A 25,373-nucleotide genomic window follows, 5' to 3' on the forward strand; every position below is an offset into this window, starting at 1 on the left:
ACAACTCATATGACCGTTTCGTTTCTTCCATATGAAAGTAAATTCATCAAGGTTCATTTACATAATTTATTCACTATTTAATTCCATTCCTACTATTTTTAGTGATTTTTAACATCCACATCGCTGCTGCTGTCAGCATCTACCTTTAAGGTAGACTTTACCTATTTCATAGTTTCCATGATTCAATTAGCCCTCTTTTTTGCATACATAGCACAAAGTATAATCATGATTAACCATTCCAATGGCTAATCGTTTCCAAACATTTCCATACCTCTTAGTGATCAACATACAAAACGATTATAGTACTATGCTAAAAACGTATATAAGCCATTTTCGCATGGCTATCCAAATTTACACAAAATCCATGGGTACATGACCAACAACAAGAAGGGTAGTCCTATACATGCCATTTCAAAGTTCAACCAAAATTGTACCAAAAGGGGGCTTTGATAGTGTGGGAGACTTCGACTTCCAAAAATCCCGAGTCCAATAGCTGACGAGCCAAAATCTATAAAACAGAGAAACAAAGAAACGGAGTAAGCAATTTATGCTTAGTAAGTTTTGAGCAAGGGATTCCAGCACAACAAAAGTATAGCATTCATATAGCTAAACGGATAATTTCATATGCACAAATTCTCAATATCATACTTACTTCACATTACCAACCCTTATGTTCATACACAAAAGATCAACTTAGCCAAAGGCCGGTAGCTCATTTATCGACTGAGCGAATACAGATTTGTAAGGGATCAACTAATTCAAAGCACACACGAAACATACCTCATCGCTGGGATTTTACGAGCGTATTAATTTAAATTTTTACAGCAAGATCGCTCGTTCCCAAATCAAGCATCTTCGGGGTTTAGCCGGATATAACCACTCGCACAAGGCCTTCGGGTCTTAAACCGGATATGGTCACTAGCATAAATGCCTTCGGGACTTAGCCCGGATATAGTCGCTAGCACAAATGCCTTCGGATCTTAGTCCGGATGTAGTCGCTTAGCACAAAAGCCTTCGGGACTTAGCCCGGATATCATTCGAGTAACCATGCACATATATCAATAAATCATGACACATTCATATTTCATTTTCATTACCAAAGCTCAAACACAAGACACTTATCACATTTACAATTTCGCCTCAATAGCCACATACAAGAGCATGATTTTGATTTACTTAAGACATAATCTAATCGAATCATAATTTAAGTCCCATTACTCGAAAACTTACCTCGGATGTTGTCGAACGATTCCGATGGCTATTCGACCACTTTTTCCTTCCCTTTATCGGATTTAGTTCCCCTTTGCTTTTGAGCTTAATTTAACAAATAAATTGATTTAATCATTTGAGCATCGAAAAGAGGAACTCAAGGTACTTGGCCCACATATATTCATTAGACATTAAAGTCACATATGTACGGAATCATGAATCAAACTCAACACATTAGTTAATACTTTCCTTAGCCGAATTTTCTAAGTCAAGATAAAGCCTTAAATATGCTTACCTATGGCCGAACAACACATCAACCGATGTACTCATTCATGTGGCCGATTATGCATGTCTATGTTGAGGCCAATTATATACTCAATACCATACACAAATAGCATACCTTTTACTAACTAATGCATTACATATTATAACTCAATACGCATCCATCATGTACTCCATAACCGAAACACCATCATATGTAAATATATACCTTGAGATATTGTATATGTCATACCAATACGTCATGTGCAAACATATATATATGTGCAAGAGCCGAATCTCAAAGTTGATTATAACTAAACATGAACATAAATCCAAAACACTAATCTTACCTACCATGCAATAAGCATAAATCATACTTATGGATATACCATGGCCGAATACATCACAACACCATACCATTTCAATTTTGGTCATGGTTAAACAAAGAACTTAATGTCTCACTCAAAAATGCTAAAAAGAAAATCCAAGAGTCATCAATCCACCATCACATGTATCATTAACAAGCTTCATATTTAGCATGCAATGGCATTAACACAAAATCCACCTAGGCCGAATATCATCCCTATGACATAGCAAAGATTTGAACCATGGGCTAATTAGAACTCAAGCTAGCAACTAAAACCATGCATGAATCTCATGGCACAACCTCAAACATACCTTAATCTAGATACAAGTATGGCCAAACCTCCTCCTAATCCTCTTCCAAACCAAACATGAAGCAAGAACTCCTTCCTCCTTCCTTAGAATTTTCGGCCAAAAGAAATGAAAAAGGATGAACAAATTTTTTTTTCTTTTCTTCAACTCACGGCAATGGGGGGGAACACTCACACACATTCTTTCTTTTTTTCCATTTCTTTATTACCCATACTCCTTATTTTATTTTTCCTAATATACCTCACTAACATAACATGTTTGTGACATGTTTCCACTCATAGCATGGCCGGCCACTACTAATTAGGGGGGAAATTTGACATGCAAGTCCTCCCTTTTTATTACATGCACTATTAGATCCTTATAGATTAGCCTATCACATTTCAAAAGTGTCACACAAATCCTACTAACTGAATTCACATGCAATCGACTAAATCGAAGCTTGAAATTTTCACACGTTCATAATTACATATTCTAGACAATAAATATCACATTCAAACATTTCAGTGACTCGGTTTAGCGGTCCAGAAACCACTTCCCGACTAGGGTCAATTTTGGGCTGTCACAACTCTCCCCCACTTAAGAAATTTTCTTCCCCGAAAATCTTACCGGTAAATAAGTTTGGGTATCGTTCTTTCATGGCATTCTCGGTTTCCCAAGTAGCTTCTTCGACTCCGTGTTTGAGCCATAACACTTTTACTAACGGAACCCTTTTGTTTCGCAACTCTTTCACTTCACGAGCTAGGATACGAATCGGTTCTTCTTCATAACTCAAGTCAGATTGAATTTCAACTTCTGATGGATTAATCACGTGTGACGGATCGGATCTATAACGTCGAAGCATCGAAACATGAAAGACGTCATGAATCTTTTCAAGTTCAGGGGGCAAAATCAATCTATACACAACTGGACCAACTCGTTCGGAGATTTCGTACGGCCCAATGAATCTCGGGCTCAACTTGCCCTTACGGCCAAATCTAAGTATCTTTTTCCAAGGCGAAACTTTAAGAAACACTTTATCTCCCACCTGATATTCAATGTCTTTTCGTTTCAAATCCGCATACGATTTCTGACGATCTGTGGCTGCCTTCAGACTTTCACGGATTACCTTTACTTTCTGTTCGGCATCTTTAATCAAATCAACTCCGAAAATTTTACTTTCATCAAGCTCGGTCCAAAACAATGGTGTACAGCATTTACGACCGTACAAAGCCTCGTAAGGTGCCATCTTAATACTTGATTGAAAAATATTGTTGTAAGCGAATTCAATCAAAGGTAAATACCGTTCCCATGAACCACTGAACTCGAGGATGCAACATCTCAACATATCCTCAAGTATCTGAATTATCCGCTCGGATTAACCATCGGTTTGGGGGTGAAAAGCAGTGCTAAAATGCAGCTTGGTACCCAAAGCTTCTTGCAATTTCTTCCAAAATCGTGAGGTGAATCTCGGATCTCTATCCGACACGATAGAAATAGGTACCCCGTGTAATCTCACAATCTGAGAAACATACAATTCAGCTAGTTTATCCATTGAGAAATCCGTGCGTACGGGGATAAAATGAGCCGACTTAGTCAATCTATCAAAGACGACCCAAATCACATCTTTCTTACTTGCCGACACTGGCAACCCAGATACAAAATCCATCGTGACTCGTTCCCATTTCCATTCAGGTATCATGATCGGCTGAAGCAAACCCGTGGGCACTTGATGTTCCGCCTTCACTTGCTGACATACTAAGCACTTCGAAACAAAGTCGAAAATGTCTCGTTTCATACCTACCACCAAAACTGACGTCTTAGGTCGTTGTACATTTTCGTACTCCCCGGGTGGATTGACATTCGGCTACAATGAGCTTCGTTCAGAATCATCGAAATAAGTTCTGAGTTTCTTGGAACACACAAACGATTCCTGAACCTCAAACAATCGTCATCATCAATTTGAAATTCAGATTCCATATTCGGAACATATTCAGCCCGTTTTGCAACCAATTCATCGTCGACTTTCTGAGCTTCACGAATTTGATGAATCAATAATGGTTTGGCCTTTAATTCAGCTACTAACACATTGTCGGGTAGAACAGACAAGTGTACATTCATCACTCGTAAAGCAAACAGTGATTTCTGGCTTAAGGCGTCCGCAACCACATTAGCCTTTCCCGGGTGATAATCAATGACAAGCTCATAATCTTTCAACAACTCAAGCCAACGCCTTTGTCGCAGATTCAAGTCTCTTTGAGTCATCAAATATTTGAGACTTTTGTGATCCGAAAATACATGGCACTTCTCACCAAATAAGTAATGTCGCCATATTTTCAAAGCGAATATGATGGCAGCTAATTCGAGATCATGGGTCGGATAATTTTTCTCATGTGGCTTTAATTGTCTCGACGCATAGGCCACAACTCGACCTTCTTGCATCAATACGCAACCCAACCCAAGTAGGGAGGCATCACTATAAATGACAAACTCTTTGCCGGATTCGGGTTGCACTAGTACTGGAGCTTCCGTCAAATGAGTTTTCAATTGATCGAAACTTTTCTGACACTTTTCTGTCCATTCAAACTTAACATCTTTCTGAAGCAGTTTCGTTATTGGTGTGGCTATCATCGAGAAACCTTTTACAAACCGTCGGTAGTAACCGGCAAGTCCCAAAACGCTCCGAACCTCAGTAATATTTCTCGGAGGCTTCCAGTTAAGTATGGCTGAAATTTTGCTCGGGTCAACTCGAATACCTGATGCGGATACCACATGACCCAAGAAGCTAACCTCTCTTAACCAGAACTCACACTTACTGAACTTAGCATATAACTGCTTATCCCGCAAAATTTGCAACACTAATCTCAGGTGCTCAGCATGTTCGGTCTCATCTCTTGAATAGACCAAGATGTCATCAATGAACACAACTACGAACCGGTCCAAATACTGTCTGAAGATCCGATTCATCAAATCCATAAATACCGCAGGGGCATTAGTGAGCCCGAACGGCATCACTAAGAACTCGTAGTGACCGTACCTCGTTCTGAAAGCAGTTTTGGGTACGTCCGAATCTCGAATCCGCAACTGATAATAACCCGATCTCAAATCTATCTTTGAAAACACTGAGGCTCCCTTTAGTTGATCAAACAAATCATCAATACGCGGTAACGGATATTTATTCTTTATCGTCACTTTATTCAGCTGACGATAGTCAATGCACAACCTCATGGTTCCGTCCTTCTTTTTCACAAACAATACTAGTGCACCCCAAGGTGAGAAACTTGGTCGAGCAAAACCTCTATCCGTCAATTCTTGCAACTGAGCTTTCAACTCTTTTAACTCGGTTGGTGCCATACAATACGGAGCTATCGAAATCGGCGTAGTCCCAGGTACAAGCTCAATACCAAACTCTATCTCCCGAACAGGTGGCAAACCCGGTAATTCTTCGGGAAAAACATCCGGGTATTCACAAACCACCGGCACAGATTCGAGTTTTATTTCTAACTCCTTATCATCACGTACATACGCAAGGTATGCTTCGCACCCCTTTCTTACATATTTCTGGGCCAACATTGATGATATTACAGCTGGCAACCCCTTTAAGTCCGTAGACTCAACTCGGATCATCTCGTTATTTGCGCACCTCAAATCCATAGTCTTGCTTTTGCAATTCACAACCGCATCATGCACGGTCAACCAATCCAAACCAAGAATAACATCAAATTCATCAAACGGCAAAAGCATCAAGTCCGTCGAAAAACACAAACCTCGAATTACTAGGGGACATTTCTTACACACTTTGTCGACAAGCACGTAACGACCCAAGGGATTTGACACCCGAATTACGAACTCAGTAGACTCAATAGGTAAAGTCTTACTGGATGCTAAGGTTTCGCATATATAAGAATGAGTAGAACCAGGGTCAATCAAAGCAATCACATTAGCATCAAAGAGAGTAAAAGTACCGGTAATAACATCTGGCGAGGAAGCATCCTCGCGTGCGCGTATAGCATAAGCCCTAGCAGGAGCGCGAGCCTCGGATCTAGTCGTAGCATCTCTAGATCCTCTCTGACCACCACTCGCATTGCCCGTATTTCTAGATGGTCTACCTCGAGCAGTGGTAGCACCCGGTTTCCCACTCTGATTTACATTCTGTTCAGACAACCTCGGGCAATCTTTAATGAAGTGGTCAACTGATCCGCACTTGTAACAGGAGCGGTCATGGAATCTACAACTCCCCGAATGTCATTTTCCGCAATATCGACATTTCTTTTTGTCCCGACGATCATTTCTAACACTGGCGACCGAAGTGACTCGTGTGCTCATAGGGGGTCGATCGCGATCTCATCTAGAGAAACCTGAAGTGTCCCTAGACCGGCCTAAGTCATCTCTAAATTTCTTCGATAACTGTGGGAAGGTCTTCCCCGAAGACCTCTTACGAAACTTCTTTGCTCCCATATCAGCTTTTCTTTTCTCCACACTTAGCTCCTCGGCTTTACAAGCTCGCTCAACAAGTACCACAAATTCTCGGATTTCCAAGATGCCAACATACAGCTTTATATCATCATTTAGTCCATCCTCGAAACGTTTACACATCACAGCTTCTGAAGAAATGCATTCTCGCGCATACCGGCTAAGCCTCACAAATTTTCGTTCATAATCGGTAACCGACATGGAACCTTGTTTGAGTTCAAGAAATTCCTTCTGTTTTTGGTCAATGAATCTCTGACTGATATACTTTTTCCGAAACTTGGTTTGGAAAAACTCCCAAGTTACTTGCTCCCTAGGCACAACAGAAGTCAACGTATTCCACCAATAGTAGGCAGAATCACGTAGCAAGGAGATAGTACACTTTAGGCACTCATCGGGTGTGCAAGATAGCTCGTCGAGTACCCGGATAGTGTTGTCCAACCAAAATTCAGCTTGCTCGGCATCATCGCTGTCCGTAGTTTTAAATTCAGTAGCCCCGTGTTTTCAGATTCTGTCAACTGGGGGCTTATTTGACCTTATTTGGTCAGTTGCCGGAGGTATTGTAGGTGCGGGGGTGGCATTAGTCGGGAATGGAGGTTGTGGAACAGCCGTATTAGTTCGAATGTATTGGTTGAACCAATCATTCATTACGCTATAGAAAGCTTGTCTAGCTTCGTCATTCGGATTACTAGCAATCGGTTGAGAGTCCGCAGGAGCTGTCCCTTGTGCGGGAGCAGGCGCCACACTCTCAAGATCATCAGCTACCGCTTGGTCGGGATTGGAATCCATTACTATAAATAAACACATTTTCAATCGTCAGAAATCACCACACTATCAAATAATCACAAAATGGCATGTATAGCTAGACCCAAACGTATTACGGTAGTCCTAGAATTGACTAAACCGTAGCTCTGATACCAATGAAATTGTAACACCCCGTGCCCGAGACCGTTGCCGGAGTCGAACACGAGGTGCTGACCGACTTAATTCATTTACTTGCACAGTTCATTGTAAAAATTTCCAGACAGCTGGCTAACTGTATCACTGTCACCTTAAAAATCATATCTTGAGTTCCACAACTCGAAAATCAGTTTCGTGATTTTTCCCCAAAACTAGACTCATATATGCATCAACAAATTTTTTTCTATAATTTTTGGTCGGGCCAATTAGTACAGTTTATTAGTTAAAATCTCCCATGTTACAGGGATCGACTACACTGACCTTCGCGCAATACAACTTGGATATCTCCCTGTACAGGGCTTCAATACTGATGCCGTTTGTTTCTATAGAAACTATACTCAAAGAGGAATCTATACATATATCGCATGACTCCTAATTATCTCTGGTTAATTTATAATGAATTTCCAAAGTCGGAACAGGGAATCCAGAAACCGTTCTGGCCCTGTTTCACGAAAACCTAAATATCTCTTAACATACAACTCATATGACTGTTTCGTTTCTTCCATATGAAATTAGATTCATCAAGGTTCATTTACATAATTTATTCACTATTTAATTCCATTCCTACTATTTTTAGTGATATTTCACATCCACATCGCTGCTGCTGTCAGCATCTGCCTTTAAGGTAGACTTTACCTATTTCATAGTTTCCATGATTCAATTAGCCCTTTTTTTTGCATACATAGCACAAAGTATAATCATGATTAACCATTCCAATGGCTAATCATTTCCAAACATTTCCATACCTCTTAGTGATCAACATACAAAACGATTATAGTACTATGCTAAAAACGTATATAAGCAATTTTCACATGGCTATCCAAATTTACACAAAATCCATGGGTACATGACCAACAACAAGAAGGGTAGTCCTATACATGCCATTTCAAAGTTCAACCAAAATTGTACCAAAAGGGGCTTTGATAGTGTGGGAGACTTCGACTTCCAAAAATCCCGAGTCCGATAGCTGACGAGCCAAAATCTATAAAACAGAGAGACAAAGAAACGGAGTAAGCAATTTATGCTTAGTAAGTTTTGAGCAAGGGATTCCAGCACAACAAAAGTATAGCATTCATATAGCTAAACGGATAATTTCATATGCACAAATTCTCAATATCATACTTACTTCACATTACCAACCCTTATGTTCATACACAAAAGATCAACTTAGCCAAAGGCCGGTAGCTCATTTATCGACTGAGCGAATACAGATTTGTAAGGGATCAACTAATTCAAAGCACACACGAAACATACCTCATCGCTGGGATTTTACGAGCGTATTAATTTAAATTTTTACAGCAAGATCGCTCGTTCCCAAATCAAGCATCTTCGGGGTTTAGCCGGATATAACCACTCGCACAAGGCCTTCGGGTCTTAACCCGGATATGGTCACTAGCATAAATGCCTTCGAGACTTAGCCCGGATATAGTCGCTAGCACAACTACCTTCGGATCTTAGTCCGGATGTAGTCACTTTGCACAAAAGCCTTCGGGACTTAGCCTAGATATCATTCGAGTAACCATGCACATATATCAATAAATCATGACACATTCATATTTCATTTTCATTACCAAAGCTCAAACACAAGACACTTATCACATTTACAATTTCGGCTCAATAGCCGCATACAAGAGCATGATTTTGATTTACTTAAGACATAATCTAATCGAATCATAATTTAAGTCCCATTACTCGAAAACTTACCTCGGATGTTGTCGAACGATTCCGATGGCTATTCGACCACTTTTTCCTTCCCTTTATCGGATTTAGTTCCCTTTTACTCTTGAGCTTAATTTAACAAATAAATTGATTTAATCATTTGAGCATCGAAAAGAGGAACTCAAGGTACTTGGCCCACATATATTCATTAGACATTAAAGTCACCTATGTACGGAATCATGAATCAAACTCAACACATTAGTTAATACTCTCCTTAGCCGAATTTTCTAAGTCAAGATAAAGCCTTCAATATGCTTACCTATGGCCGAACAACACATCAACCTATGTACTCATTCATGTGGCCGATTATGCATGTCTATGTTGAGGCCAATTATATACTCAATACCACACACAAATGGCATACCTTTTACTAACTAATGCATTACATATTATAACTCAATACGCATCCATCATGTACTCCATAACCGAAACACCATCATATGTAAATATATACCTTGAGATATTGTATATGTCATACCAATACGTCATGTGCAAACATATATATATATGTGCAAGAGCCGAATCTCAAAGTTGATTATAACTAAACATGAACATAAATCCAAAACACAAATCTTACCTACCATGCAATAAGCATAAATCATACTTATGGATATACCATGGCCGAATACATCACAACACCATACCGTTTCAATTTTGGTCATGGTTAAACAAAGAACTTAATGTCTCACTCAAAAATGCTAAAAAGAAAATCCAAGAGTCATCAATCCACCATCACATGTATCATTAACAAGCTTCATATTTAGCATGCAATGGCATTAACACAAAATCCACCTAGGCCGAATATCATCCCCATGACATAGCAAAGATTTGAACCATGGGCTAATTAGAACTCAAGCTAGCAACTAAAAACATGCATGAATCTCATGGCACAACCTCAAACATACCTTAATCTAGATACAAGTATGGCCAAACCTCCTCCTAATCCTCTTCCAAACCAAACATGAAGCAAGAACTCCTTCCTCCTTCCTTAGAATTTTCGGCCAAAAGAAATGAAAAAGGATGAACAAATTTTTTTTTCTTTTCTTCAACTCACGGCAATGGGGGGGAACACTCACACACATTCTTTCTTTTTTTCCATTTCTTTGTTACCCATACTCCTTATTTTATTTTTCCTAACATACCTCACTAACATAACATGTTTGTGACATGTTCCCACTCATAGCATGGCCGGCCACTACTAATTAGGGGGGAAATTTGACATGCAAGTCCTCCCTTTTTATTACATGCACTATTAGATCCTTATAGATTAGCCTATCACATTTCAAAAGTGTCACACAAATCCTACTAACTGAATTCACATGCAATCGACTAAATCGAAGCTTGAAATTTTCACACATTCATAATTACATATTCTAGACAATAAATATCACATTCAAACATTTCGGTGACTCGGTTTAGCGGTCCCGAAACCACTTCCCGACTAGGGTCAATTTTGGGCTGTCACACTCAGGGCATGATAGAGTTAAGAGTTAAGAGTTAGTTAGTTAGACTGTTAGCAAGTTACAGTTAGTCTGTTAGTATCTGTTAAGTACTCAAGTCTCTCTTGTATTAAATACGTGAGTTCATTCATTAATGAGAAGGAATGTGATAATGGCTTTTACATTCATGGTTTAATCTGATTTTAGCAGCTAAACATGGTTATGTCTTAGTTAGTAAATGGACTTTGAACTTTAAATTCAAAAAATAGAGGAACAAAATTCTGAAAATTAAATTCTAAATATACGATAGTGTTCAAAGATTTTTGAAGTTTGAAACCATGCTAATTAAAGGACAGATTAGAAAATATGTAGGATTGATATTTTTTTCCTACACAGTGAAATAAGAAAACTCAACCAACAAAAAAAGAAAAAAGAGAAAACTTAAATTAACAAAATTGTAATATTGCCGATGTAATAAATTAGTTTATAAACTTTTTTTTAATTCCAGATTTGCGTTTAATATTTAAAATTTTGATTAATGAAATAAATGTGGATTAAATTATAAAATTTTATTCTAGACTGGATCAGCTTTGCATATCAGAGCACAAATATTCATGCCTAGGCCCAAACCAGAAAATGTAGCATTTTGCCTCGTTAGCAGAGTACTACGTGACGTGGCACCTCATTTCTACCATGCAACCGTTGGAAACCACACTATACATCCTGGCCCACCTTCACGAATATGTATTTATTTTTGGTTAAATCTATTGACAGGTCCCTGTACTAAAGTCTTATGATTAAATTAGTTCTTAGAAGTGAGCAAATGTTGTAAGAACTCGACAGATGGTCAAAAATACAAAAAAAAGAATCATAAAAATCAATTTATAAATTATAACAACAAATTAAATGTTTAAAGTAACTTAAATTTAGTTCAAATGGTTTTTTAACTAATTTTTTATTAGTACACTCTTTTTCCAGTTTTACAACACTGATTCAACAATTTAGACTACTAGTTTTAGTTTAATAAACTAGTCTGATCCTACGTTAACAACCATGAAAGTGAGTAATTTAACTCCAATGATGAAGTCAAAAATCTTTTGTCGAAGGTCAAGATGAAACTATGAAATTTGTGGGGTTAATTAAAGCTAAAAATGTGTAAAGGCATAAATGAAACTATTAATTTTTAAGAAGAGCTCAAATATATAATTTTTTTATTTAATTAAGGAGCTGAATTACTTAAAATAAATTATTAATATTAGGGAGAAGCCAAAACCGTAATTCACTCGTTTTTAGGTGTAAACTCATGGTGTTCTACTTGTACTTGAAATCCTTACTGGGATATATTTTTTTAGAGTCTATAAATAACAATACAAATTCAGCACAATTAAAAAATACATGTGTCAAGATATGTCTGCTCTAGATAGCACAATTTTTGTCTACTAGGTCGAAAGGGTTTGTTTTTCAAAATGGGAGGCAACGAGTAAGTTTGCAAAGAACTTCTTTGTGGATTAATGCGACTAGATTGTATGAATTCAATGGAAAACAATCTGGTGGGGTTGAAGATTGAGGATGGAAAGGAAGAGACTTGGTAGCTTCCTAGTGAATCTGACTATCAAAAATCAACCTATGATTTATATCTTGTGGGGTGTTTTTAAACGTCGAGCGTGGTTCACTTTCTTGCAATACGGGACAAAATGGCAAATTTATGGCATTCGTTGGGGGGTACAAAATTCAAATCTAGGGGGGAAAAGGTATTTGTTCAAGTTCTTCCTTGAAGTTGATATTGAGCATGTTTTGAGTGGTACCCCGTGGACTTTTAACAATCATCTCTTAATACTTCATCGATTAAGATAGGGAGAGGATCCAAAACTAGTTCCATTGGTTTTTGGGATTATTGGGTTCAGGTGCATGATCTCCCACTGGGGTTTTTTTTCAAATACTGTGGCAAAGCAATTCGGAGATTTTATTGGGAAATTTCTAGAATATGATGCTAAACAATTAAATCACATGTTAGGAATTATTTACGTATTTGGGTTCAATTGGATGTATGAAAACCTTTGAAGAGAAGAAAGAAGCTTATGATCTCTCAATCCAATTTCGTATATGCAACATTCTATTACGAAAGACTGACGTTGTTCTACTTGCTGTGTGGATGCTTGGGACAAGAGGATAATTTTTGTCAAATCAGAATCAATCATAGCATAAAGAAGATAGAGTTTGGATGGGATATGTCATTGAGGGCGCAGTTGAGGATGGCGACCACTACAACAAGCGTTTGGTTATGGGATGATAATAGTAGAGAATTTTTGGGGGCAAAAATCGGGACACAAAATTCAGGTAGAAATTTTAGCGAGAGATAAAGGTAGACTCATGACAAAAGATAAGCTCTATCTTAGGTTTCAAATTGGAAGGGACACAAGTTAGGATAGCACAAATGGAATGGTTCTTCAAGTGGGTCGGGTAAAGTTGATATGGAGAAAGATTTGGAGGATAAGCTTATTAAGACTGGTGATGGCAATAAGAGGCGTAGGTTGGATAAACAGATAATTAATGACTCTATTTGCACAATCCTTTTGGAGTTGACAGAAAGATGCGAGGAGATTTACAACAAAAAGATATCGGTGGCTGCTAATAAACAAGCCTACTGGATGCAATGAAACTCTTAAGTTGGAACGTTCGTGGATTGGGGAGTCCATGGGTTGTGAGGCGTCTTCAACATATGCTGAAGTTACATAACCCTCAAGGTGCTTTCTTTATGGAGACAAAGTTAAATGTTGCTCGTATGGAAGGAGTTCGGAGACGGTGTGGGTTTTAGAATGGTATTATTGTTTCGACTGATGGTTCTCGTGGAGGACTAAGTCTTAGATGGAATGGGAAAAGCTTGGTAAACATGAGAAGTTACTTTATCAATCATATTGGTATGGAGATTCATGAGGATGAGGAGGGGCCAAAGTGGCGTATGACAGGGTTTTATGGGGCCTCGAAAGCTCAAGCTAGGGTAAGAGTCTGAAACATGTTTAAAATGTTAGGGAGAGATCAGAATTTTTCGTGCATGATCTTTGGTGATTTTAATGAAATCTTGTACTCGTTTGAGAAGGAATCAAGTTTACCAAGAGAATAGAGGCGTATAAAGGAGTTCTAAGATGTGTTAGAGGAATGTCGACTAGATCTAGCCACTGGTTTACATGAGAAATAAGGAATTTTACCAGATACAAATATTATAGAAAGGCTCAACAAAGAAGTTGAAAATCCCGAGTGGATGACATTATTCTCGAAGTCTTTAGTTCGGCAGTTGCCATACTCTTTTTCTGATCACTACCCATTATTTATTCAAACGAAGCAAGATAAGATGAGGAAAATGAAGAAAGGGTTTTAGTTTGAAGTGTGGTGGGTTATGGAGGATTCATGTGAAGAAAAAAGGAAACGATTGTGGATAAGCAATTCGGGTGGAGTGATTGAAAGGCTTTCCACTATGGGTGTCGGTTTACAAAGTTGGGTAGATGGGATCAAGAAGAAAAGAGTTGGTTTATCAAGGAAATTAACGACACGCTTGGAAGAACTTGACGGTTTGGAGAGAAATAATGAAAACATGGTAGAACTGATTGAGGTAAAGTTGTAAATGAATATTGAAATTGAAAAGGAAGAGAGGTTTTAGGAGCAACAGGCAAAGGTGAATCAGTTAAAAATAGGGGATAGAAATACGACTTTCTTTCATAATTTTTCATCTCAGCGGAAACGAATGAATTGTGTCGATGGTTTAGAGAACGATTGTGGTCAAATGATAACGAATCTAGAGGAGATGATTGGCTTTTGCAAAAAGGTATTTTGAAAATAATTTTTCATCAAGAGGGATTGGTAATCTTGACCAAATTTTTCGGGTATTGAGAGATGTATCTCTGAAAGCATGAATCAAGCTCTAATTGTCTATTACACTAGAAAAAAGCTAGTTTTTACTTTAAAAGGAATGGGGCCAAAAAAAGCATCAAGAATGGATAGCTTCCCGACTTTATTCAAAGGTATAGGCATATTTTAGAACATGAGGTAGGGACGTTTTGTCTTGACATTTTGAATCGGGGTAATTCAATAGAAGCCATAAATCTGGTGAGTATCATTCTTATTCCAAAAAAAGTCCCATCCAACAAACCTCAAGAATTTTTGGCCAATTAGTTTGTGCACAATTCTATACAAAGTAATATCAAAGGCTGTTGCAAATCAACTCCAAAAATTTTTAGAGGTATGTATCGATGAAGCCTAAAATGCGTTTGTCTTAGGAAGATTGATTATTGATAATGTCCTTCTTGCTTATGAACTCATGCATACTTTTAAACAAAGAATGATGAGAGGAAAAGAAAGCTTGGCATTAAAGTTTGATATGAGCAAAGCGTATGATAAGGTGGAGTGGGCTTTCCCAGAGTAGAATGATGCTAAAAATAGGTTTTGCTAGCTCATGTGTGGACTTTATAATGCATTGCATTAGCTCAGTCTCTTACTCGATATGTCTAAATAGAGAGATCGGGGAGAGGATCAAACTAAAATGAGGCTTATGTCAAGGTGACCCTTTGAGCCCTTATTTGTTTTTGATATGTAATGAAGGTATTTCCTCTCTTATTGATTAGCTATTCAAGAATGATTAATAAATGGGGCAAGGGTAAGCTGTAGATGGCCTCCTATTTCTCATTTATTGTTTGCTAACGTTTGTATTTTGTTTGGTGATGCGATAGAGAGAGAGGCACGTAGATTAAATAATATGCGAAGTATGAAATTTTTTCTAGGTAGTACATTAACTTTGAAAATTTACTTGCTTATTTTAGCTCAAATGCATCAGAGTAAATAAGGGAACTAGTATCTTCTATCTTTCATGTTAGAATTCCTAGGGACCCAGAAAGATATTTGGGTTTACCTAATATGGTGGGCAAGAACAAGTGAAAGGCTTTCCAGATCTTGAAGGATTGAATGTTGAATATGATTAATGGGTGGAGTGTAAAGCATCTTTCATAAAAGGGGAAGGAATCCTTTATAAGATCAGTACTACAAGAGATCTCGATGTCTCCAATGACGTGTTTCTTATTATCAAATTCTCTTTGTCTTGAATTAAAGAGTATCATTGGAAAATTTTGGTGGCAAAGGAGCCATATCAAGCAGGGTATCCATTAGTGCGAGTGGAGGATATTGTGCAATTTGAAAGAGGATGGGGGATTAGTGTAACAACCCATTTTTAGTGGTGTCAAAAACAGTGATTTTGGGACCACAGTTTCGATTAGTGAGACTATAAATATTATTTATTTAATATTTACGAATGTATTAGAATGTCATAATAAAATTCAGTTGAATAATTTTGATGTTTAGTTGATTAATTAAAGCTTTAGGATTAAATTGCAAATGAAGTAAATGTTTTATTACATGAAATATTAAATAAAACAAGGGTCAATTGAATAATTAAACCAAAATGTATTTATGCTAGTGGATTTTTATGTCATCATCCATGTTAATAAGGTTTAATTAAGCTAAAGATAAGTTAATTAAGTCTTAATTAAAATGTCTTAATATTTACAAGAAAACCAAACTATATAAGTTAATTAATAAAACAAAAAATGATATTTTCATCATCTTTTTCATCTTTTGTCTTCCATGGTCGATTTTTGAAGAGAAAAAAAGATATGGCTTCACATTTCAACCTTTAAACTTTGATTGGTAAGTGATCTCTAAACTGTTTATTGTAATTTTTATGTTTTTGAAATCTCGAGAACTAGATTTTGCTAGCTCAAGGATTATTTTATGAAATTGTTAAAAGTTTAGGGACTTACCATGAATGATTTATATGTGTTTGTGAACTTAGTTGATAGATTCAAGAGATTGATAGCTAAATATGATTATTTTATAAAGTGATTTTTAGTAATTTTAATGCTAAGGATTAAATAGGTATAATTTCAAATTTTTCATGGGTTATTTGTAATTATGTAGTTGTTTTGGGCTATATAGGGACGACATTGGATTCAGCCTAGGAAATTTTAGGATAATTGAGGAAATTTTGCAAGTTGATTTTAGGACTAAATTGCATAAGGGTAAAAGGTTGGGGTAATTTCATAAATTTATATTAAAAGGACATATAAGCTTAAGTTTAATTATTTCAGATGTTTAAATTGAATAATTGAATAAAAATTATTATTTAGATTAAGAAACAAATCAATCGGACAAAAATCGCAGAAAAGCTAAGGTAGCTGAATAGTTGTCTGCATCGTCTTCATGACTGTTTTTGTCTAGGTAAGTTTGTATAGTGATTAAAATTATTACTTGTTGTTTTGATTGAAATGTTAATGAATGTTTATGCTAGGTATAGTTTTAAATGATTGTTGTGTGATATTTGGTGATTGGGATTAAATTGTCATGTTGATCAAATTGTTGGTTATGTCTGAAAATTGTCAATTACATTAATGTGATTGTGAATTGGTATATTGGAAATGAAGTCAAAGGATTCAGATATGTAATATGTCTCGTTTGAACCTCGTGAATACTTAGGATAACAAATGACACGTCATTAGGGTTTATTTAGAATTTCAGATGCTGGTCTTGGATGTCCTACCGATGGCTGAGGTCCTACATTTGTTGCAGATTCTCCATAGCTCATGTGAGCAACATTGTGTAGCTTAACATCCTGACCCACAACTCGTGTGAGCAATATCGTGTAGCTTAATATCCTGACTTACAACTCGTGTGAGAAAACTCATTTCACAACTCGTGTGAGCATATACTGTTACAATCACAGCTTGTGTGAGTATTTCCCTAGTATCTGATGTTATTCCATTTAGTTCAATAGGTAATAAAGGCTTAATCGAGTGAAATTAATTGTATGATATGTTATTCAATTTCAATGAATGAAATGGAAAGTGTTATAAATGTTTTGGAAATGAATGAATGATACATGTTGGAGATGTGATGAATGAACTGTATATTGATATGTTCCTAATATATGTTTCATGATATGGAAAGATTATATGTTTCCTTATTGAACTCACTAAATTGTGAGATTTGTGATGTGAATAGGAATTGAATGAACTCATGAACATGTTAATGGAATTTATGCATGAATTGTATAAATTGAGCCTATTTGGTAAGTTTAAGTTTACGATTTTTACAAGCTTACTAAGCACTAGTTACATTAGTTGGAATCAAGTCGGCGCACACATACTATACTTCCTTCATCTTGTTAGAAGTTTTGATCATTTTGGATGTTGGTTATAAATGGCATGTACTAGGAGTTTTTAAGTTTTTTTCTTATAATGATGTTGTTTAAACTTGGTTAAAGCATACGTGTGTATATATCTATGGTGTTGGCTTGAATATGTCCATATATGTATGTGCATTAGGCTATTTGGTTAGTGCTCTTGAAAGTGGTTGAAATGTGGTAAAATTGAATGTGAATAGAATAGATGAGTTGATATGTGAAAGCTTAATGAAACAAACCGAAAATGTCAAGATGAGGGGTGAATTGGTCTTTAAAAAATTTGGTGAAAGCAAAGGCAAGAATGAAACAAAGAAAACAATGAATTTAGAGTGGTTCCATCCCAATTGCCTACCCTACTACCTTAGCTGTCCACCACTAAGGATTTTTCCTAAATTTACTAATTTGTTCAACCTTTGAGGACAAGGTTTAAAATTACAACTCCTTAAGGTTTATACCCCAAATTCGAAGTTTCAAAACCTCTTAAAGAGATACAAATGAGCAAACAAAGAAACAATCCTTACAAGATAAAATTGTTTGCAAATTGAAGCACAAATACAATAAGATACACTTGAGCAAAAGAAAAAGGATAAGGTTCACAACTGTACGTAAGAAGAATATGAAAATTTAAGCTTTAAGATTGTTTGATTGATGATTTTTGCTTGAAAGTACTTTCTTGGATGTTGTAGGACTTTAAAAGATGGTATTTATACCCCTTAATAGATTTCTAGCCGTTAAGGTTGTTGGTGAAGTTAATATGGCCATTGGGGATGTAAAACAAGAGCATTTATTTCACCTGCAACTGCGAGTATTGATACATCCAAAAAGGGTATTGATATCTTTTGTCATAAATGCTAATTCAGTGATTGTTAAAATCAACTAATAAATACTTCAAAAATATTTTATCGATACCGGATCGATACTTTGTAAGGTTTATGAGAAACAAAATACAATTTTGGTATCACTTTTAAAAAAAGTATCGATTATTCTTAAAAAATATCAATACCAAAAAAATGGTATCGATAATTTTTAGGGTTTTAACAAAATGCCTTTTTGGTCTCAATTTTTCTAAGAGTATCAATTATTTTCAAAAATTATCGATACTTGGTCAAATGGTGTCGATACTTTTTGGCGTGGAGCAATTCTGAATTGTTTGAAAATCATTTTGATGTGTTAAAAAGATTTTAACTTAATTGAGATCATTTTGACTTGGTTAATCTTCACTTGATTTTTAAATTGTTTCAAAAAATTTTGAGAGTTTATTGTAAGTATTCAAAGTTTTATTTTTTAGAATTCAAATCTAAAAATTATTTTGTCAAATTTAGCTTATATTCGAAAACACTTTTAATTTGTTATATCAAAATCTTTTATCAAATAAAGCTTAATTTAACAATATGTTTGGCATGTGTTTAAGGTAAGGACTTGTAACTTTGAATGTGAATTAAATTGGTGTATGAAATGTAGTGCCAATGAGGACATATTGTTTAGGCACTTAGGTTTAATATTTAGGTATGTTTTAAGCTTATTTGAATGTGTTTTGAAGCTATGTGAATGGTTGATTTTAGTTTGGCTTGGCACTTAAGGAAAGGGCATTGTTTTGGCTTGTTTTGGAAGTCATATTAGGTGCACACTGCTTGGGACACGGGCTATCACACGGCTGTGTGCCATACACAATCACACCATATAACTATGTGGCCTATTAAATTTTGGTGCAAGTTTGTCCCACATGATCTAAGGTTGTTACACAGTCTAGCGACACGACTATGTGACTTTATTTCGAATCACACACGGCTTGGTACACAGTCTGCGACACGGCTATGTGATCCTATTTCGAATTGCACACAATCAAGCACACGGTTTGGTGACATGACCGTGTGACCCTGTTTTCGAGCTATACATAGTTTGGCCACATGGCCATGTCCTTAAGCCACACTACCTAAGCTATGTCATATGGCCTAGCCATATGGCCGTGTGACCCCTGTTTCTAATTTTTCTTACATTTTTTTGTTGTATTTCAAATAAGTCCTTGTTAGTTCCCAAATTGATTTTTAGGTTCCATAAGCTCGATATAAGGTCTATAATCATATATATGCTATGAATGATGATTGGTTTTGAATATTTGGAATTTTAATTAATAATAAAATGTTATTATTTTGTCATTTGGTTTGACAAGTGTCGTAATAACTATAACTTTAATGCGGCAACAGAGACAAGTCAGGGGTGTTATAATTAGGATTTAGATAGCTGTCAAAATTTAATTTGGTGTTATTAAAAAAGCAAGGTTGGTGTCTAATTTGTTATCTAAATTCATTATTGGCGCGATCGTTAAAGGCCAAATATACCAAGAGTCAATTTTTTTAAATGCAAGATTATACAATTTACCTTCATATACCTGAAAGGTGTACGGAGGGCAGAAGAGCTGCTAAAGAAGAGGTTGTGCTGGCGAGTCAAATCAAGAAATCAAATCTTGGTTTGAGAGGATGTGTGGGTGTCGAGAGCTGTGGATTTAAAAATCCAAAACATAAGCAAACGATCAACATATATGTTATGTATCAAATTAATCGATCAAACTGCAAATTGTTGGAGGGAAGGATTAATTAAAACTACCTTCAATAAAGAAGAGGCTGAGAGGATTTTATGCATTCCTCTACCATGTGCATAACAGGAGGATGTGCTAGTATGGCGAGGTGAGGTTTCTAGAGAATACTCAGTAAGGAGCGAGTACAAAATACTAATAAAAGAAATACACTCAGACTATTCTCGACAATAAACGACATGCTTAAATCCTTTTTACAAAAGACTTTGGATTTTGGATTTTCCTTCTAAAATAAAAATTATGAATTGGAGGATTTTTAACAGTTATTTGCCTACTCAATACAATCTATACGAAAGGAGATTGGTGGGATCTGTGAATTATTTCAAATGTATAGGCAAAGAGGAAAATGTTGAGCATGCTTTTCGGGATTGTTCAGCTGCAAAGGAAATTCGAGAAAAGTTAGGTATAGAATGGCCACAGGAATTAAACGAGGGCCAGTTTAAAGATTGGATGTTATAGCTCTATAATAGTATCTTAATTTAAAAATGTCAAGTAATAGCCTGCTCGTTTTGGGCTATGTGGATAGCTAGGAACAAATACCTACATTAGGGGATACCACAGAATGGGTCTGACATAGCTTGTTTTATCACGAGTTATATACAGGAATTGGAGGAACTTAATAAGAGGTTACCTGCTCGAAGAGTGGAGGGAGAGCCTTGGAGACCGCCGGAGGTAGTATGTGAAAATCAACTTTGATGCTACTTTTCACAAACAAAGCAAAAGTTCATTGTCGTAACCATTTTTTTGAAAAACGGAACGGGAATCGACTTGGATTTGAAAACGAAAACGAAAAATGGGAGTCGCCACCAATCCTTTTTGATGAGGTGTGATCGGGTCACCTTTAAATTAACCATTTTAATAAAAGTTAAGATTTACTAAAATGATAATTTTGGTTCTACGAAAATCAGAAAATGAGTTCGGGAGTCGGTTACGCACGAGGAAGGATTAGCACCCTCGATACGCCCAAAATTGGTACCTAGTTGATTAATTAATGTCTTAAGATCGAAGATTGAAAACTTTGAAGATTTTTGAAATACGATCCTTCTTTGTAAAAAGCTCAAGTGTTAAAGATATTCTCGTCTCAAAATATGAAATGTCACATCCAGTAAGTTAGGACACGATATCTTAAATTTTCGAGAGCGAGCTTGCCTTTTATAAAATCTGTGTATTTTATTAAAAGGTATTCAATTATTTAGAGTAAATGAGAGAAATCGAAACCCAGTAAGTTGGGCACGTTTTCTCAAATTCTCGAACACCGAATATTGCCTTTATTTCAAAACAAATTCTTATTTTGAGATGACAAAATGTCATACCCAGTAAGTTAGGGCACAACACTTCGCATCTTCGAGAATAAGCATTTTTCAAAACTCGTATAGCGATTTAAAAGAGTAATCCGTTATTTAGGTTAAATGAAAAAAATTGAAACCCAGTAAGTTAGAGCACGATTGTCTCGAATTACCAAATACGGAATATCACTTTTATGAAAGAATTATTTTAAGGTATCGAGTGAAAAATATAATGTGATTTATTGTAAAAACATAAAACCAAATCGTGGTGCTAATACACAATAATAAGTGCGACAGTATCAATAACAATGATATAAGTGATTATAAAAGGATGAAAGCAAGGCTAGCAATATAGAAATATAAAACACAAGCATAAGGCAAATGAAATGATCGAATAAAAATAAATAAAGCATGGCAAAATAAAATGACAATGATGACGAAAATGATAACAAAAATAATAATATAAATAATAATAGCATAAATGATAATAATATATATGGTATTAAAATATATACGTGATAATAGAAATAAAAGTATATATAATAAAAATATATATGTACGGGATACATATGTGAAATAAGCACATAATAGTTATAAAAATATATATAATAGAATATACATAACATAATAAAATGATGTGCATGATATAATATTAATATACATGATATAGTTTAAAAAACATAAACATAAGATAATATGAGAAATAAAAATATATAAATGATATAGTATTAAGGTATATGTATACAATAAAAATACAATAGTAAAATATATATACACGTAATATATAAAAATGTATCCGTATATGTATACATAATAAAATGCAATATTTAAAATATTCACATAGTATATACATGCTAAAAATAATAATAATGTTTTTTTAAAAAAAAACAAATAAATAAATATTACCTAGATATATACATATATATTAAAATGAATACATGATAATATTAAAAGTATGTACACAATATATAATATATTAAAAATGTATATATATATATAATATTTATAAAAATATACAAAGTATAATGTTAATATGTATATGCATAATATGTATTTAGATATTAAAACATATATACGTAATGCATAAAAAGAATTTATATATATATAGTATTAAAAAAGAAGAAATATAGATAATATATATACATATGTATAAAAATATAGACATCATATAATATTAACATACATATGTATTAATAAGAATGATAATATTAAAACTATTAATAATACTTTATAACATATATATACAAGTATTAAATAAAATGATAATAATGAGCTGTTAATAAAACAATAATAATATGAAAATTAAATTAGAATAATAAGGAAAAGTAAAAAAGGGACGAAGTCGAATTAAAAATGAAATTTTGTGGCGAATTTAAAATAAATGAAGGAGAAAGGGGTTAATCTAAGCGCGTGAGCAACCAGGAGGGACCAAGGGGGAAATTATCCCCCTCCAAAACGCAACGTTTAACTGGGTCTAAAATGAAATAGAAGTAAAATCATAGGGATAAAATTAAAGGAAAAAGAAATAGAACGAGACCCCATTGAACTAAGCCTCAAAAGCGGAGGGACTGAGAACACAAATAACCCCTCAGTCCAAAAACACGCGAATCCTGGGCATAGGTGGGTCAGGTCATCGGGTCATTGTCTAAACGACGCCGTTTTGGGGCTTATGGGTGCCAACCAAAACGGCGTCGTTTCATAACATCTATATAAGTTAAAATTCAGCCTTTTAAGTCATTTTTGTTGCTTGTTTCTAAAAAAACTAAGCCCTTTTTTTTGTTTTCTCTGCAGGTTCAGGCTCGGTCAGCAATTCGGCGAGCTGCCACTGTCCTCTGCCGCATCCTCGGTGCCGGCGACCGCCGTGCACGGCGGTCGGAGGTAAAAATCTCCTCTTTTTTTATTTTTTGATATTTTAAGTGTTTATAATATAGGTATATATATATACAAATAGAAAACTCGAAAAATGGAAAAGAAAAAGAAACGAATCAAAAAAACGTATGGGATATAATCACCTTAGTTCTTTAAGTATCTGATTCTTGGTATTTGTTTTCCGATTTAGCGTTTTTTCTCTTTGATTGGCTGCTTTTTGTTTTTGACTCACTGATTTTTGTTTTAAAATCAAAATGCTTCCTCTTTTATTTCTCTTTTGTGCCGAATGTACAAAGGTTTTAGATTCGGCTTTAAATAGCCATTTACATGCCGTTTGCTTTCTGTCTACTCTCGTTTAATGCTTGCAGGTGAAGGGGCGGTGGAGCAGAGGCCACTTGCAGGAGATGTGACTGGGGGTAGTGAGATAAGTGATTTAGAGTTTTAAATTCTGAAACCCTAAATTTTTTGGCTAGTTGGGTTAGATTGGGATTAGTTTTGGGTAGGTTTTGATTATTTGTGCTTCTGTTAGGTGTTTTTGTGTTTAGGGTTTTGGGTCTAAAATTGGGCTTGTACATCCATTTTTAGGGATAATGGTCAGGGATTCAAGTGGGAGGGTTTTGAATTTTACCATGCACCTAAATGAACACATATCAACTAGTTTTGTTGTAGAGGCGATTGCGTGTGTCCAGGAGATTCGGCTAGGGCCGGATTTGGGAATCGTGAAGGTTGAAATTGAGGGCGATGCATTGTTAGTCATAAAGAAGGTGCAAATAGGGAATACATATAAATCTGAAATCTGTGCCTATGTATTAAGCGCTAGAATGCTAAGCTTTAATTACGAAGGATTCTTCTTTAGACATACCTCGAGACAAGCAAATAAAGTGGCGCATGCATTCGCAATGGAAGGGTTAAAAAGGAATAGGGGGTACTTATTTGCAAAATGGATTTCCTCAGTCGACTGCTATGAAGGCAGAGGCTGACTGCCAAAGAGTATCTCTGAGAGAGTAAGTGGCGTAGTGAGGTTTGCATGGTGGAACAGAAGGGGATAGATAGAACAGAAGAATCGGTCAAGTTTGAAAAGGGTTTACTGCCGACTAGGGGTTTATTGAGCGAAACCTCGGTCAAAATGATCTATCGATGAACAAAGTGGATGGGTTAGTGGGGCTACCTAGAAATCAAGCTGGTTGAAGAAAACATCGGGTTTGTGATTAGTTTTGCACTCTTTAAGAGAGGTGCCTCCGGTTTCTGGCATGAGTTTCGGCGAACAGATGATCAGTCGATGAGCGGGAACTGATGGGTTCTGGATGTTTTGAGAGGAGTTTCGATCGTCGAAAGATTGGCTTCTGATTAGGGATGTCAATTTGGTTTTTTTTTTTTTCTAGGAGACCACTGGGTTCCTTTCGGGTTTGTTTTAGTTTAATTTTTATTTTATTTCTTTTTTCTTTTGAAATAAATGCATGCCAACTGTATTTTTCAAAAAAAAATACATGTGAAAAGTAAATTCACAAATACATGTTTACTTCTATATATTTTTGCCACATGCACTGCATTAGATGACTTGGCAGCTTCATAAAGCCACGGTTCATAGTTATACAATAGGATCCAATTTGGCAATTTCTCTCATCTTTTACTAGCCTTGTGCTTAGTGATGGCAGCGGAACTGTCTAACCCTAACCCGATGGTCATGCCTCGAT

At 35.8% G+C, this 25,373-nt stretch overlaps 1 long non-coding RNA gene across 1 annotated transcript; it reads left to right on the plus strand.

Annotated features, from left to right (window-relative positions):
* The first annotated feature begins 23,571 nt into the window (after positions 1-23,571).
* LOC121230418 (uncharacterized) lies at positions 23,572-25,206 on the plus strand. The gene is made up of 2 exons (XR_005928407.1): positions 23,572-23,688; positions 24,048-25,206. It is a non-coding gene; the product is annotated as an uncharacterized lncRNA (long non-coding RNA).
* Positions 25,207-25,373: the final 167 nt, after the last annotated feature.

This window comes from Gossypium hirsutum, chromosome A06 (assembly GCF_007990345.1).
Source record: "Gossypium hirsutum isolate 1008001.06 chromosome A06, Gossypium_hirsutum_v2.1, whole genome shotgun sequence".
In the NCBI taxonomy this organism is placed as follows: Eukaryota; Viridiplantae; Streptophyta; class Magnoliopsida; order Malvales; family Malvaceae; genus Gossypium; species Gossypium hirsutum.